Source organism: Phyllobates terribilis, unplaced genomic scaffold (genome assembly GCF_046119375.1).
Source record: "Phyllobates terribilis strain yellow unplaced genomic scaffold, ASM4611937v1 Scaffold_29__1_contigs__length_15306474, whole genome shotgun sequence".
NCBI lineage: Eukaryota > Metazoa > Chordata > Amphibia > Anura > Dendrobatidae > Phyllobates > Phyllobates terribilis.
Genome location: NW_027362789.1, coordinates 14,354,853 through 14,373,321, shown reverse-complemented (window position 1 = coordinate 14,373,321; position 18,469 = coordinate 14,354,853). Strand labels below are relative to the sequence as shown.

Genomic DNA, 18,469 nt, shown 5'->3' with positions numbered 1-18,469 from the left:
ACTTCGTACACACACGGCTCCGCTCCGTACACCTCGTACACACACGGCTCCTCTGCGTACACCTCGTTCAAACACGGCTCCACTCCGTACACCTCGTACACACGCGGCTCCGCTCCGTACACCTCGTACACACACGGCTCCGCTCCGTACACCTCGTACACACACGGCTCCGCTCCGTACACCTCGTGCACGCGCGGCTCCGCTCCGTACACCTCGTGCACGCGCGGCTCCGCTCCGTACACCTCGTGCACGCGTGGCTCCGCTCCGTACACCTAGTACACGCACGGCTCCGCTCCGTACACCTCGTACACACGACTCCAATCCCTACACCTCGTACACACGGTTCTGCTCCGTACACGCGGCTCCGATCCATACATTTCGTACACACACGGCTCCGCTCCGTACACTTCGTACACACACGGCTCCGCTCCGTACACCTCGTACACACACGGCTCCTCTGCGTACACCTCGTTCAAACACGGCTCCACTCCGTACACCTCGTACACACGCGGCTCCGCTCCGTACACCTCGTACACACACGGCTCCGCTCCGTACACCTCGTACACACACGGCTCCGCTCCGTACACCTCGTGCACGCGCGGCTCCGCTCCGTACACCTCGTGCACGCGCGGCTCCGCTCCGTACACCTCGTGCACGCGTGGCTCCGCTCCGTACACCTAGTACACGCACGGCTCCGCTCCGTACACCTCGTACACACGACTCCAATCCCTACACCTCGTACACACGGTTCTGCTCCGTACACGCGGCTCCGATCCATACATTTCGTACACACGCGGCTCAGTTCCGTACACCTCGTACACACGTGGCTCCGCTGCGTACGCCTCGTACACACGCGGCTCCGCTCCGTACGCCTCGTACACACGCGGCTCCGCACGCCTCGTACACACGCGGCTCCGCTCCGTTTGCCTCGTACACACAGGGCTCCGCTCCGTACGCCTCGTACACGCGAGGCTCCGCTCCGTACGCCTCGTACACGCGCGGCTCCGCTCCGTACGCCTCGTACACGCGCGGCTCCGCTCCGTACGCCTCGTACACGCGCGGCTCCGCTCCGTACGCCTCGTACACGCGCGGCTCCGTTCCGTACGCCTCCTACACGCGCGGCTCCGCTCCGTACACCTCGTACACACACGGCTCCGCTCCGTACACTTCGTACACACACGGCTCCGCTCCGTACACCTCGTACACACACGGCTCTGCTCCGTACACCTCGTTCAAACACGGCACCACTCTGTACACCTCGTACACGCGCGGCTCCGCTCCGTACACCTCGTACACACGCGGCTCCGCTCCGTACACCTCGTACACACACGGCTCCGCTCCGTACACCTCGTGCACGCGAGGCTCCGCTCCGTACACCTCGTACACACACGGATCCGCTCCGTACACTTCGTACACACACGGCTCCGCTCCGCACACGTCGTTCAAACACGGCTCCACTCTGTACACCTCGTACATGCGCGGCTCCGCTCCGTACACCTCGTACACACGCGGCTCCGCTCCGTACACCTCGTACACACACGGCTCCGCTCCGTACACCTCGTGCACGCGCGGCTCCGCTCCGTACGCCTCGTACACACGCAGCTCCGCTCCGTACGCCTCGTACACACGCGGCTCCGCTCCGTACGCCTCATACACACGCGGCTCCGCTCCGTACGCCTCGTACACACGCGGCTCCGCACGCCTCGTACACACGCGGCTCCGCTCCGTACACCTCGTACACACACGGCTCCGCTCCGTACACTTCGTACACACACGGCTCCGCTCCGTACACCTCGTACACACACGGCTCCTCTGCGTACACCTCGTTCAAACACGGCTCCACTCTGTACACCTCGTACACGCGCGGCTCCGCTCCGTACACCTTGTACACACACGGCTCCGCTCCGTACACCTCGTACACACACGGCTCCGCTCCGTACACCTCGTGCACGCGCGGCTCCGCTCCGTACACTTCGTGCACGCGCGGCTCCGCTCCGTACACCTCGTGCATCCGCGGCTCCGCTCCGTACACCTAGTACACGCGCGGCTCCGCTCCGTACACCTCGTACACACGACTCCAATCCCTACACCTCGTACACACGGTTCTGCTCCGTACACCTCGTACACGCGGCTCCGATCCATACATTTCGTACACGCGCGGCTCCGCTCCGTACGCCTCGTACACGCGCGGCTCCACTCCGTACGCCTCGTACACGCGCGGCTCCGCTCCGTACGCCTCGTACACGCGCGGCTCCGCTCCGTACGCCTCGTACACGCGCGGCTCGGCTCCGTACGCCTCGTACACGCGCGGCTCCGCTCCGTACACCTCGTACACGCGCGGCTCCGCTCCGTACGCCTCGTACACGCGCGGCTCCGCTCCGTACGCCTCGTGCACGCGCGGCTCCGCTCCGTACACCTCGTGCACGCGCGGCTCCGCTCCGTACGCCTCGTGCACGCGCGGCTCCGCTCCGTACGCCTCGTGCACGCGCGGCTCCGCTCCGTACACCTCGTGCACGCGCGGCTCCGCTCCGTACACCTCTTGCCCGCGCGGCTCCGCTCCGTACACCTAGTACACGCACGGCTCCGCTCCGTACACCTCGTACACACGACTCCAATCCCTACACCTCGTACACACGGTTCTGCTCCATACACGCGCGGCTCTGCTCCGTACACCTCGTACACGCGGCTCCGATCCATACATTTCGTACACACGCGGCTCCGCTCCGTACGCCTCGTACACACGCGGCTCCGCTCCGTACGCCTCGTACACACGCGGCTCCGCTCCTCACGCCTCGTACACACGCGGCTCCGCTCCGTACGCCTCGTACACACAGGGCTCCGCTCCGTACGCCTCGTACACGCGCGGCTCCGCTCCGTACGCCTCGTACACGCGCGGCTCCGCTCCGTACGCCTCGTACACGCGCGGCTCCGCTCCGTACGCCTCGTACACGCGCGGCTCCGCTCCGTACGCCTCGTACACGCGCGGCTCCGCTCCGTACGCCTCGTACACGCGCGGCTCCGCTCAGTACGCCTCGTACACGCGCGGCTCCGCTCAGTACGCCTCGTACACGCGCGGCTCCGCTCAGCACGCCTCGTACACGCGCGGCTCCGCTCAGCACGCCTCGTACACACGCGGCTCCGCTCAGTACGCCTCGTACACACGCGGCTCCGCTCAGTACGCCTCGTACACACGCGGCTCCGCTCAGTACGCCTCGTACACACGCGGCTCCGCTCAGTACGCCTCGTACACACGCGGCTCCGCTCAGTACGCCTCGTACACACGCGGCTCCGCTCCGTACGCCTCGTACACACACACGGCTCCGCTCCGTACACCTCGTACACGCGCGGCTCCGCTCCGTACACCTCGTACACACGCGGCTCCGCTCCGTACGCCTCGTACACACGCGGATCCGCTCCGTACACCTCGTACACACACACGGCTCCGCTCCGTACACGCGCGGCTCCGCTCCGTACACCTCGTACACACGCGGCTCCGCTCCGTACGCCTCGTACACACGCAGCTCCGCTCCGTACGCCTCGTACACACGCGGCTCCGCTCCGTACGCCTCATACACACGCGGCTCCGCTCCGTACGCCTCGTACACACGCGGCTCCGCACGCCTCGTACACACGCGGCTCCGCTCCGTACACCTCGTACACACACGGCTCCGCTCCGTACACTTCGTACACACACGGCTCCGCTCCGTACAACTCGTACACACACGGCTCCTCTGCGTACACCTCGTTCAAACACGGCTCCACTCTGTACACCTCGTACACGCGCGGCTCCGCTCCGTACACCTCGTACACACACGGCTCCGCTTCGTACACCTCGTACACACACGGCTCCGCTCCGTACACCTCGTGCACGCGCGGCTCCGCTCCGTACACTTCGTGCACGCGCGGCTCCGCTCCGTACACCTCGTGCATCCGCGGCTCCGCTCCGTACACCTAGTACACGCGCGGCTCCGCTCCGTACACCTCGTACACACGCGGCTCCGCTCCGTACGCCTCGTACACACGCGGATCCGCTCCGTACACCTCGTACACACACACGGCTCCGCTCCGTACACCTCGTACACGCGCGGCTCCGCTCCGTACACCTCGTACACACGCGGCTCCGCTCCGTACGCCTCGTACACATGCGGCTCCGCTCCATACACGTCGTACACACACGGCTCCGCTCCGTACACCTCGTACACACACGGCTCCGCTCCGTACACCTCGTTCAAACACGGCTCCACTCTGTACACCTCGTACACGCGCGGCTCCGCTCCGTACACCTCGTACACACGCGGCTCCGCTCCGTACACCTCGTACACACGCGGCTCCGCTCCGTACACCTCGTACACACACACGGCTCCGCTCCGTACACCTCGTACACGCGCGGCTCCGCTCCGTACGCCTCGTACACACGCAGCTCCGCTCCGTACGCCTCGTACACGCGCGGATCCGCTCCGTACACCTCGTACACACACACGGCTCCGCTCCGTACACCTCGTGCACGCGCGGCTCCGCTCCGTACACCTCGTGCACGCGCGGCTCCGCTCCGTACACCTCGTGCACGCGCGGCTCCGCTCCGTACACCTCGTGCACGCGCGGCTCCGCTCCGTACACCTCGTACACACACACGGCTCCGCTCCGTACACCTCGTGCACGCGCGGCTCCGCTCCGTACACCTCGTACACACGCGGCTCCGCTCCGTACACCTCGTACACACACACGGCTCCGCTCCGTACACCTCGTACACGCGCGGCTCCGCTCCGTACGCCTCGTACACACGCAGCTCCGCTCCGTACGCCTCGTACACGCGCGGATCCGCTCCGTACACCTCGTACACACACACGGCTCCGCTCCGTACACCTCGTGCACGCGCGGCTCCGCTCCGTACACCTCGTGCACGCGCGGCTCCGCTCCGTACACCTCGTGCACGCGCGGCTCCGCTCCGTACACCTCGTGCACGCGCGGCTCCGCTCCGTACACCTCGTGCACGCGCGGCTCCGCTCCGTACACCTCGTGCACGCGCGGCTCCGCTCCGTACACCTCGTACACGCACGGATCCGCTCCGTACACCTCGTGCACGCGTGGCTCCGCTCCGTACACCTAGTACACGCGCGGCTCCGCTCCGTACACCTCGTACACACGACTCCAATCCCTACACCTCGTACACACGGTTCTGCTCCGTACACCTCGTACACGCGGCTCCGATCCATACATTTCGTACACACGCGGCTCCGCTCAGTACGCCTCGTACACACGCGGCTCCGCTCAGTACGCCTCGTACACACGCGGCTCCGCTCAGTACGCCTCGTACACACGCGGCTCCGCTCCGTACGCCTCGTACACACACACGGCTCCGCTCCGTAAACCTCGTTCAAACACGGCTCCACTCTGTACACCTCGTACACGCGCGGCTCCGCTCCGTACACCTCGTACACACACGGCTCCGCTCCGTACACCTCGTACACACACGGCTCCGCTCCGTACACCTCGTGCACGCGCGGCTCCGCTCCGTACACTTCGTGCACGCGCGGCTCCGCTCCGTACACCTCGTGCATCCGCGGCTCCGCTCCGTACACCTAGTACACGCGCGGCTCCGCTCCGTACACCTCGTACACACGACTCCAATCCCTACACCTCGTACACACGGTTCTGCTCCGTACACCTCGTACACGCGGCTCCGATCCATACATTTCGTACACGCGCGGCTCCGCTCCGTACGCCTCGTACACGCGCGGCTCCACTCCGTACGCCTCGTACACGCGCGGCTCCGCTCCGTACGCCTCGTACACGCGCGGCTCGGCTCCGTACGCCTCGTACACGCGCGGCTCGGCTCCGTACGCCTCGTACACGCGCGGCTCCGCTCCGTACGCCTCGTACACGCGCGGCTCCGCTCCGTACGCCTCGTGCACGCGCGGCTCCGCTCCGTACGCCTCGTGCACGCGCGGCTCCGCTCCGTACGCCTCGTGCACGCGCGGCTCCGCTCCGTACACCTCGTGCACGCGCGGCTCCGCTCCGTACACCTCTTGCACGCGCGGCTCCGCTCCGTACACCTAGTACACGCACGGCTCCGCTCCGTACACCTCGTACACACGACTCCAATCCCTACACCTCGTACACACGGTTCTGCTCCATACACGCGCGGCTCTGCTCCGTACACCTCGTACACGCGGCTCCGATCCATACATTTCGTACACACGCAGCTCCGCTCCGTACGCCTCGTACACACGCGGCTCCGCTCCGTACGCCTCGTACACACGCGGCTCCGCTCCTCACGCCTCGTACACACGCGGCTCCGCTCCGTACGCCTCGTACACACAGGGCTCCGCTCCGTACGCCTCGTACACGCGCGGCTCCGCTCCGTACGCCTCGTACACGCGCGGCTCCGCTCCGTACGCCTCGTACACGCGCGGCTCCGCTCCGTACGCCTCGTACACGCGCGGCTCCGCTCCGTACGCCTCGTACACGCGCGGCTCCGCTCCGTACGCCTCGTACACGCGCGGCTCCGCTCCGTACGCCTCGTACACGCGCGGCTCCGCTCAGTACGCCTCGTACACGCGCGGCTCCGCTCAGTACGCCTCGTACACGCGCGGCTCCGCTCAGTACGCCTCGTACACTCGCGGCTCCGCTCAGTACGCCTCGTACACACGCGGCTCCGCTCAGTACGCCTCGTACACACGCGGCTCCGCTCAGTACGCCTCGTACACACGCGGCTCCGCTCAGTACGCCTCGTACACACGCGGCTCCGCTCAGTACGCCTCGTACACACGCGGCTCCGCTCAGTACGCCTCGTACACACACACGGCTCCGCTCCGTACACCTCGTACACGCGCGGCTCCGCTCCGTACACCTCGTACACACGCGGCTCCGCTCCGTACGCCTCGTACAAACGCGGATCCGCTCCGTACACCTCGTACACACACACGGCTCCGCTCCGTACACCTCGTACACGCGCGGCTCCGCTCCGTACACCTCGTACACACGCGGCTCCGCTCCGTACGCCTCGTACACATGCGGCTCCGCTCCATACACGTCGTACACACACGGCTCCGCTCCGTACACCTCGTACACACACGGCTCCGCTCCGTACACCTCGTTCAAACACGGCTCCACTCTGTACACCTCGTACACGCGCGGCTCCGCTCCGTACACCTCGTACACACGCGGCTCCGCTCCGTACACCTCGTACACACGCGGCTCCGCTCCGTACACCTCGTACACACGCGGCTCCGCTCCGTACGCCTCGTACAAACGCGGATCCGCTCCGTACACCTCGTACACACACACGACTCCGCTCCGTACACCTCGTACACGCGCGGCTCCGCTCCGTACACCTCGTACACACGCGGCTCCGCTCCGTACGCCTCGTACACATGCGGCTCCGCTCCATACACGTCGTACACACACGGCTCCGCTCCGTACACCTCGTACACACACGGCTCCGCTCCGTACACCTCGTTCAAACACGGCTCCACTCTGTACACCTCGTACACGCGCGGCTCCGCTCCGTACACCTCGTACACACGCGGCTCCGCTCCGTACACCTCGTACACACGCGGCTCCGCTCCGTACACCTCGTACACACACACGGCTCCGCTCCGTACACCTCGTACACGCGCGGCTCCGCTCCGTACGCCTCGTACACACGCAGCTCCGCTCCGTACGCCTCGTACACGCGCGGATCCGCTCCGTACACCTCGTACACACACACGGCTCCGCTCCGTACACCTCGTGCACGCGCGGCTCCGCTCCGTACACCTCGTGCACGCGCGGCTCCGCTCCGTACACCTCGTGCACGCGCGGCTCCGCTCCGTACACCTCGTGCACGCGCGGCTCCGCTCCGTACACCTCGTGCACGCGCGGCTCCGCTCCGTACACCTCGTACACACACACGGCTCCGCTCCGTACACCTCGTACACACGCGGCTCCGCTCCGTACACCTCGTACACACACACGGCTCCGCTCCGTACACCTCGTACACGCGTGGCTCCGCTCCGTACGCCTCGTACACACGCAGCTCCGCTCCGTACGCCTCGTACACGCGCGGATCCGCTCCGTACACCTCGTACACACACACGGCTCCGCTCCGTACACCTCGTGCACGCGCGGCTCCGCTCCGTACACCTCGTGCACGCGCGGCTCCGCTCCGTACACCTCGTGCACGCGCGGCTCCGCTCCGTACACCTCGTGCACGCGCGGCTCCGCTCCGTACACCTCGTACACGTACGGATCCGCTCCGTACACCTCGTGCACGCGTGGCTCCGCTCCGTACACCTAGTACACGCGCGGCTCCGCTCCGTACACCTCGTACACACGACTCCAATCCCTACACCTCGTACACACGGTTCTGCTCCGTACACCTCGTACACGCGGCTCCGATCCATACATTTCGTACACACGCGGCTCTGCTCCGTACACCTCGTACACACGCGGCTCTGCTCCGTACACCTCGTACACACGCGGCTCTGCTCCGTACACCTCGTACATACACGGCTCTGCTCCGTACACCTCGTACACACGCGGCTCCGATCCATACATTTCGTACACACGCGACTCTGCTCCGTACACCTCGTACACACACGGCTCTGCTCCGTACACCTCGTACACACGCGGCTCTGCTCCGTACACCTCGTACACGCGCGGATCTGCTCCGTACACCTCGTACACACACGGCTCTGCTACATTCACACTGTAAACCCCTCCTGACCCCACACATAAACTTCAGCTCATCCAGCACCATGACAACCAGCACAGCAGAGTCCTGCATCCACTGAGGCCCCTGATCATGTGACCCCTGACTCCTCCCCTCCTGTGACCTCATCACAGCTCCTGTGCGCACAGAGCAGCCATATATGTGGTGGCGGCTCTGCAGGTGGAGGTATGTGGAGACCCCATTACTGGGCGCAGGGGGCATTAACCCCTTCAGCACGGAGACTCTTTTGGGGTCTTGTGTTGCCCCTTTATAAGAATCATAAGGTTTTTGTTCTGTTTCCTGTAATAGATACATACGACCCAACTATGGAGACAGGAAGGGGGGAAACGTATTGTTCTCATAGTACAGGACCCCTTTACTGCCCCCACAGTGTAATGCCCCCATTATGCCCCTTATGCGTGATGTATGATGCCCCCCACAGTGTAATGCCCCCATTATGCCCCTTATACAGTATGTATGATGCCCCCACACAGTGTAATGCCCCCATTATGCCCCTTATACAGGATGTATGATGCCCCCACACAGTGTAATGCCCCCATTATGCCCCTTATACAGGATGTATGATGCCCCCCACAGTGTAATGCCCCCATTATGCCCCTTATGCAGGATGTATTATGCCCCCCCCACAGTGTAATGCCCCCATTATGCCCCTTATACAGGATGTATGATGCCCCCCACAGTGTAATGCCCCCATTATGCCCCTTATACAGGATGTATGATGCCCCCATTATGCCCCTTATACAGGATGTATGATGCCCCACACAGTGTAATGCCCCCATTATGCCCCTTATACAGGATGTATGATGCCCCCATTATGCCCCTTATACAGGATGTATGATGCCCCCACACAGTGTAATGCCCCCATTATGCCCCTTATACAGGATGTATGATGCCCCCACACAGTGTAATGCCCCCATTATGCCCCTTATGCCGGATGTATGATGCCCCCCACACAGTGTAATGCCCCCATTATGCCCCTTATACAGGATGTATGATGCCCCCACAGTGTAATGCCCCCATTATGCCCCTTATACAGGATGTATGATGCCCCCACAGTGTAATGCCCCCATTATGCCCCTTATGCAGTATGTATGATGCCCCCCACAGTGTAATGCCCCCATTATGCCCCTTATACAGGATGTATGATGCCCCCCACAGTGTAATGCCCCCATTATGCCCCTTATACAGGATGTATGATGCCCCCATTATGCCCCTTATACAGGATGTATGATGCCCCACACAGTGTAATGCCCCCATTATGCCCCTTATGCAGTATGTTTGATGCCCCACACAGTGTAATGCCCCCATTATGCCCCTTATGCAGTATGTATGATGCCCCCACAGTGTAATGCCCCTTATGCAGGATGTATGCTGCCCCACACAGTGTAATGCCCCCATTATGCCCCTTATGCAAGATGTATGATGCCCCCACAGTGTAATGCCCCCATTATGCCCCTTATGCAGGATGTATGATGCCCCCATTATGCCCCTTATGCAGGATGTATGATGCCCCCACAGTGTAATGCCCCTATTATGCCCCTTATGCAGGATGTATGATGCCCCCTACAGTGTAATGCCCCCATTATGCCCCTTATGCAGGATGTATGATGCCCCCACAGTGTAATGCCCCTTATGCAGGATGTATGATGCCCCACACAGTGTAATGCCCCTTATGCAGGATGTATGATGCCCCCACACAGTGTAATGCCCCCATTATGTCCCTTATGCAGTATGTATGATGCCCCCACACAGTGTAATGCCCCCATTATGCCCCTTATGCAGGATGTATGATGCCCCCACACAGTGTAATGCCCCCATTATGCCCCTTATGCAGGATGTATGATGCCCCCACACAGTGTAATGCCCCCATTATGTCCCTTATGCAGGATGTATGATGCCCCCACACAGTGTAATGCCCCCATTATGTCCCTTATGCAGTATGCATGATGCCCCCACAGTGTAATGCCCCTTATGCAGGATGTGTGATGCCCCCACACAGTGTAATGCCCCCATTATGCCCCTTATGCAGGATGTATGATGCCCCACACAGTGTAATGCCCCCATTATGCCCCTTATGCAGGATGTATGATGCCCCCCACACAGTGTAATGCCCCTATTATGCCCCTTATGCAGGATGTATGATGCCCAAACACAGTGTAATGCCCCTATTATACCCCTTATGCAGTATGTATGATGCCCCCACACAGTGTAATGCCCCCATTATGTCCCTTATGCAGTATGCATGATGCCCAAACACAGTGTAATGCCCCTATTATACCCCTTATGCAGTATGTATGATGCCCCCACACAGTGTAATGCCCCCATTATGTCCCTTATGCTTTATGCATGATGCCCCCACACAGTGTAATGTTCCCTCAGTACCGCCTGAGGTCCTGCACTTGGAATGATTCCTCTGGAAAATGGTTTTCCCTCTGCCTGCTCCCCTCCATGTATACCCTCGAGCATGTATTCATACATGTAGGGGAGCAGGCCTTACTAGATATTGAGGCTTTGTACAGTAATATACCGCATGAGGATGGTATCAGAGGAGTAAGACGTTTCTTGAAATCAAGATCAATAGAGTGTAGCAGACCTAATGTCTTCATGGAGGATCTTCTAAAATTCACTCTTAGGCTGCGTGCACACGATGCGTTTTTCATGCGTTTATGCTGCGGAATTTCCGCAGCGGAAACGCATCAAAGAAGCATGGTAATCCGCACCCCATGGTCCCCAGTGGCATTCCGCAATGTCAATGCACATGCTGCTGATTTTTCCGCAGCGTTTCTGCAGCGCAAATAAATCCGCAGCATGTTCATTAATTTTGCGGAAGCGCAGCGGAAGCGCCGCCATTGACTTGCGTTGAGACGCATAGAATCCGTGTCTGTACATTTCTACAAGCGAATTCTATGCGTCTCTATGTGCGGATGGTACCCAGGTCTGGAGGAGAGAAGACTCTCATCCAGACCTGGGTACCAATGTACCTGTAAAAAAAGAATAAAATAAAAAATAAAGTTTATATTCACGTGTCTGGCGGCTTCTCTCTGCTTGCCGGCAGCGCTTCTCCTTCCAGGACCTGAGATGACGTCACGGTCATGTGACCGCAGGCTGTCTCGCGATGTGCCGGCAACCTGGAAGAAGCCAGGACGAGCGCGACAGCACACGCCGGGGCATCGGGGGTGAGTATAGCTTTATTTGTTTTATTTTTACAGTCACACTGTATAAATCCATGCCTTTTGCATGGATTTATACAGTGTGACCTAGTTGTCAAGCACTTTCCCAGTGATGCTATCGCCTGGAAAGTGCTTGTTAGTCCGCATGCGGAAACACATGCATTAACGCATGTGAATCCGCATGTATTCTGCATGCGTTTTTTCTGCCAGGGAGATGCAGAAATGCTGCAGAAATTTTCTGCTTCATTTCTGCATCGTGGGCACATAGCCTTACTCATAACTTCTTTCTTTTTGACAGGAAATACTTCCACCAGCTCAGGGGTAGTGCGATGTGGAGCCCCTGTGTCCCCTCGTATGATAACCTCTTCCTGGGCTGGTGGGAGGAAACCACAATATTCAGGGATGATCATAAGTGGTGGCATCCATATATTTGGGTACAGTATAGATATATTGACCACATTTTTATCATCTGGTCGGGGACGAGTGAACAATTTTTTTAAAATTTTTCAGGGAACTCTACATCAATAGCGATGACCTTAGATTTACATCTGAGTTTAATTATTACCAGTTGCCTTTCTTGGATGTACTAATCTAGAAATAACGGGATGGGACCCTAGGGACACTTAACTACCATAAACCTACTAACACTAATAAACTATTGAAATGGGATAGCCACCACCCCATCCCACTGAAAAAGGCAATACCCAATGGCCAATTTTTACAGTTGAGAAGGAACTGTTCTAATGTCACAGATTTTAATATACAGACAATAGACATGAACACCAGATTCATGGAAAAAGGTACCCACAGTACATTTTGGATTCCGCACGATCGTTTACAGAAAAACAGGAGAGACAAACATTCCTCCATACCTAACCAAGAGACCAAGAAAAAGATGGGATAACACTGGTAATAGGAACTGAGTAACCGTATCTTTAATATCCTCAGAAAACACTAGGATGTACTTGTGGCCGACCCGGACCTGAGGGTGCTGTGGGATCTACTCCCACAATAACTTTCAGAATTGGTCAGTCAATTAGGGACCATTTAGTGCATAGTGTCTATAAAAAACCAAGGGGACATGGCTAGATAGAAGAATCTTTGGTTTCTTCAGATGTGGAGAATGTTTTTTCTGTAATTGGATGAGACATATAAATCTTGTTCCTCCACTGGTAAAACCATTGTTCAGAGGGATTATTCCAACTGTAAAACCTCGGGACTTGTATATATGGCCACATGCACCTGCCCCTAGATTATGTAGGCAAGGTCAAGAGGGAATCTAGGAGTAAGGTGGGGTAGCATCTGGGCGATATATGCCATGGTCGGGACACCCCATTAGCGAGGCACATGAACAGTGTACATCGAGGTGAAGCCGGAGACATCTCCTTTTGTATTATTGAGGTGGTTAAACCCAATGTGAGAGGAGGTGATCACAATAGATGTATCCTCAAAAAGGAAAGTGAGTGGATTTCCAGATTGGATTCACTAGACCCTAAGGGACTGAATGAGCAAATTTCCTATGCTTGTTTTGTGTGAATACAACCCCATTTTGGGTTACATTTTTGGATTTTATACTCTATTCATTGCTACTCTCATTGTTCATTCATTGTTCCCTGTAAATAGGGTTCACATATTGTTTTACTTCATGAAGAGATCTGAGCTTCTATATCAGAATTATTTCTTATCAGTTATATCCCATATATACTATTTACACTGTGTGCAGAATTATTAGGCAAATGAGTATTTTGATCACATGATACTTTTTATACATGTTGTCCTACTCCAAGCTGCATAGGCTTGAGAGACAACTACCAATTAAGTAAATCTGGTGATGTGCATCTCTGTAATGAGGAGGGGTGTTGACTAATGACATCAACACTCTATATAAGGTGTGCTTAATTATTAGGCAACTTCCTTTCTTTTGGCAAAATGGGTCAGAAGAGAGATTTGACGGGCTCTGAAAAGTCCAAAATTGTGAGATGTCTTGCAGAGGGATGCAGCAGTCTTGAAATTTCCAAACTTTTGAAGCGTGATCAACGAACAATCAAGCGTTTCATGGCAAATAGCCAACAGGGTCCCAAGAAGCGTGTTGGCCAAGAAAGGCGCAAAATAACTGCCCATGAATTGAGGAAAATCAAGCGTGAAGCTGCCAAGATGCCATTCGCCACCAGTTTTGCCATATTTCAGAGCTGCAACGTTACTGGAGTATCGAAAAGCTCAAGGTATTCGATACTAAGGGACATGGCCAAGGTAAGGAAGGCTGAAAAACGACCACCTTTGAACAAGAAACATAAGATAAAACGTCAAGAATGGGCCAAGAAATATCTTAAGACTGATTTTTCAAAGGTTTTATGAACTGATGAAATGAGAGTGACTCTTGATGGGCCAAATGGATGGGCCAGAGGCTGGATCAGTAAAGGGCAGAGAGCTCCACTCCGACTCAGACCCCAGCAAGGTGTAGGTGGGGTAATGGTATGGGCTGGTATCATCAAAGATGAACTTGTGGGACTTTTTCAGGTTGAGGATGGAGTGAAGCTCAACTCCCAGACCTACTGCCAGTTTCTGGAAGACAACTTCTTCAAGCAGTGGTACAGGAAGAAGTCGGTATCGTTCAAGAAAAACATGATTTTCATGCAGGACAATGCTCCATCACATGCATCCAACTACTCCACAGCGTGGCTGGCCAGTAAAGGTCTAAAAGAAGAAAAAATAATGACATGGCCCCCTTGTTCACCTGATCTGAACCCCATAGAGAACCTGTGGTCCATCATAAAATGTGAGATCTACAGGGAGGGAAAACAGTACACCTCTCGGAACAGTGTCTGGGAGGCTGTGGTGGCTGCTGCACGCAATGTTGATTGAAAACAGATCAAGCAACTGACAGAATCTATGGATGGAAGGCTGTTGAGTGTCATCATAAAGAAAGGTGGCTATATTGATCACTAATTTTTGGGGGTTTTGTTTTTGCATGTCAGAAATGTTTATTTCTAAATTTTGTGCACTGATATTGGTTTCCCTGGTGAAAATAAACAAGTGAGATGGGATTATATTTGGTTTTTATTAAGTTGCCTAATAATTCTGCACAGTAATAGTTAACTGCACAAACAAATATCCTCCTAAGATAGCCAAATCTAAAAAAAAAACACTCCAACTTCCAAAAATATTAAGCTTGGATATTTATAAGTCTTTTGGGTTGATTGAGAACATAGTTGTTGATCAATAATAAAAATAATCCTCGAAAATACAACTTGCCTAATAATTCTGCATGCAGTGTAGTAACTAACAAGTGTGGTGATCCTTGTTTATCTCTAATTATGCAATAGGGGTCAAATTTGACCATTTAGGAATATACTGTGGGCCATCATCCCATATTTTTTGTAGTGACAAAGTAGATCTACATGACTATTGCATGATGGGAGGATGTGCAATACTTGTGTATAATCTCCCATGAAGCTAATCTCAGAGACAGGACTTTTCTATATTGGAATGCAATCCAAATTCATTATGTGCTTCAGCGTGCAACTCATACTTATGGACATTTGCAGTCTCAGAATGATCCTAGATGTTCTCCGGCGTGTAACACAACTGCGGGCATACGCAGTCCCGGGTACTACTGGCACGGTGGGAATCAGTTTATCTGGCTTTTCAGTGTAAAGCGCGTCACTTCCGGACATGCACACTAGGGGATGGACATTATCGGACCTCTAGCTCATGAGAAGTAGCGCAAGCGCAGTACATTATTGTAGACAGACTCCATTCTATATACAGTGAGTACGGAAAGTATTCAGACCCCTTTAAATTTTTCTCACCCTTTGTTTCATTGCAACCATTTAATAAATTCTAAAAAGTTAATTTTTTTTTTCTCATTAAAGTACACTCTGCACCCCATCTTGACTGAAAAAAAACAGAAATGTAGAACGCTTTGCAAATTTATTAAAGAAAAACTGAAATATCACATGGTCATAAGTATTCAGACCCTTTGCTCAGTATTGAGTAGAAGCACCCTTTTGAGCTAGTACAGCCATGAGTCTTCTTGGGATTGATGCAACAAGTTTTTGACACCTGGATTTGGGGATCCTCTGCAATTCTTCCTTGCAGATCCTCTCCAGTTCCGTCAGGTTGGATGGTGAACATGGGTGGACAGCCATTTTCAGGTCTCTCCAGAGATGCTCAATTGGGTTTAGGTCAGGGCTCTGGCTGGGCCAGTCAAGAATGGTCATAGAGTTGTTCTGAAGCCACTCCTTTGTTATTTTAGCTGTGTGCTTAGGGTCATTGTCTTGTTGGAAGGTGAACCTTCGGCCAAGTCTGAGGTGCAGAGCACTCTGGAAGAGGTTTTCATCCAGGATATCTCTGTACTTGGCCGCATTCATGTTTCTTTCAATTGCAACCAGTCGTCCTGTCCCTGCAGCTGATACACACCCCCATAGCATGATGCTGCCACCACCATGTTTCACTGTTGGGATTGTATTGGGCAGGTGATGAGCAGTGCCTAGTTTTCTCCACACATACCGCTTAGAATTATCACCAGAAAGTTCTATCTTCATCTCATCAGACCAGAGTATCTTATTTCTCATAGTCTGGGAGAACTTCATGTGTTTTAGAGCAAACTCTATGCGGGCTTTCATATGTCTTGCACTGAGGAGAGGCTTCCGTTGGGCCACTCTGCCATAAAGGCCCGACTGGTGGAGAGCTGCAGTGATAGTTGACTTTGTGGAAATTTCTCCCATCTCCCTACTGCATCTCTGGAGCTCAGCCACAGTGATTTTGGGGTTATTCTTTACCTCTCTCACCAAGGCTCTTCTCCAGCGATTGCTCAGTTTGGCTGAACGGCCAGGTCTAGGAAGACTTCTGATGGTCCCAAACTTCTTCCATTTAATGATTATGGAGGCCACTGTAAACCTTGAGTAATGCAGAAATTCTTTTGTAACCTTGGCCGGATCTGTGCCTTGTCACAATTCTGTCTCTGAGCTCCTTGGACAGTTCCTTTTGAGCTCATGATTCTCATTTGGTCTGACATGCACTGTGATCTGTGAGGTCTTATATAGACAGGTGTGTGCCTTTCCAAATCAAGTCCTATCAGTTCAATTAAACACAGTTGGACTCCAATGAAGGAGTAGAACCATCTCAAGGAGGATCACAAGGAAATGGACAGCATGTGACTTAAATATGATTGTCTGTGCAAAGGGTCTGAATACTTATGACCATGTGATATTTCAGTTTTTCTTTGTTAATAAATGTAAAAAAAAATCTACATTTGTTTTTTTCAGTCAAGAAGGGGTGCAAAGTGTACATTAATGAGAAAAAAAATGAACTTTTTAGAATTTACCAAATGGCTGCAATGAAACAAAGAGTGAAAAATTTAAAGGGGTCTGAATACTTTCCATGCCCACTGTAAAGCGGTGCTGCACGTAGTGGCTTAGAGGAATGCGGTGTCCACCGCTAGTTCCTGGTGGTGCTGTGTGCGTTGTTAGGGGCAGGATGGTATCTAAAGGTGGGGGGCGGGAATAGTGAGGGCGGCTGACCAATCGCCGCCAATCCCACAGGGCTGTGTAGTGTGAACTCCGGAAGTGCACGTGTGACGTCACCGGAAGTGACTCGCTGCTCCCAGGAAGCTGTGCGTTCAACAGGCCAGTGTAAATGCGTTTCAGTGAGCCGGAAGTTTGAGGGAGAGAGAACGTGCGTTCCACCAGTATAGAGCATAAGACCCCATGGGCATGAGCCAGAGCCTTTGATGGAGTGGTGAAGGATCCAGGAGAGGGGACAAGAATGTGCCAGAGAGGAATAATCTTCAATAAAGGAGACAATATATGAGTAGGATATGGAGATCAAAACATGTATATTATTGACCTATTCAAATTGAAGACCACATTTCCAAGCATAAAATACATTTCAACATAGGGTCACATAAGATCCCTGGGTGACAAGTTTCTTTATACCAATTGTCCAATGAGAACCAAACTCCAAATATAAAAAAACCTTATAGAAAGGGCAGTAGGTCATAGTCCCTATTAAGGCTTTTCGGTGAAAAGCACCGTGATGGGTACCAATGTGGCCCCCCCATATGCAAATTGCTTCATGTCATCTTTCGAGAATCAGGTGGTCTACTCTAATCCACTTTTTCAAGAACATTCCATTCTCTGGGAACGTTTCATAGATGACATCTTTTGCATATGAGAGGGTCCCTTAGAATCCTTAGAGGTTTTTCTCCACACTTAACTCCGCATAGCCAGATTTGAGCTTCACCATGACATATGATTCAAGCAGTGTTAGTTTCCAAGGATCAAGGATACACAGGGCCACCTAACAACTGACCTCTATTCCAAGCCCACCGATCGCAATGGCCTATTACACTTTTCTAACAATCATCCAAGGTCGTTGAAGAAATCTATACCTACATCACAATTTCAGAGGGTCAAACAGATAGTGTCCAGTGACACTATCCGCAATCAGAGGTTACAAGAAATGATGACCAAATTCATTGAACGAGGCTATCCACCTAGCTTCTTGCATCCCCAGGCGTCGAATTCCAGAACTGATCGTCCAAACACTAAGGACAGAATCCCCTTCGTTCACACGTTCCACCCCT

The 18,469-nt window shown here is 55.0% G+C and overlaps 1 protein-coding gene across 1 annotated transcript in view; it reads right to left on the bottom strand.

Annotated features, from left to right (window-relative positions):
- The window catches only part of LOC141178644 (uncharacterized), a 1,052,471-nt gene that overhangs the window by 728,807 nt on the left and 305,195 nt on the right, over positions 1 to 18,469 (bottom strand). The window lies entirely within an intron of this gene.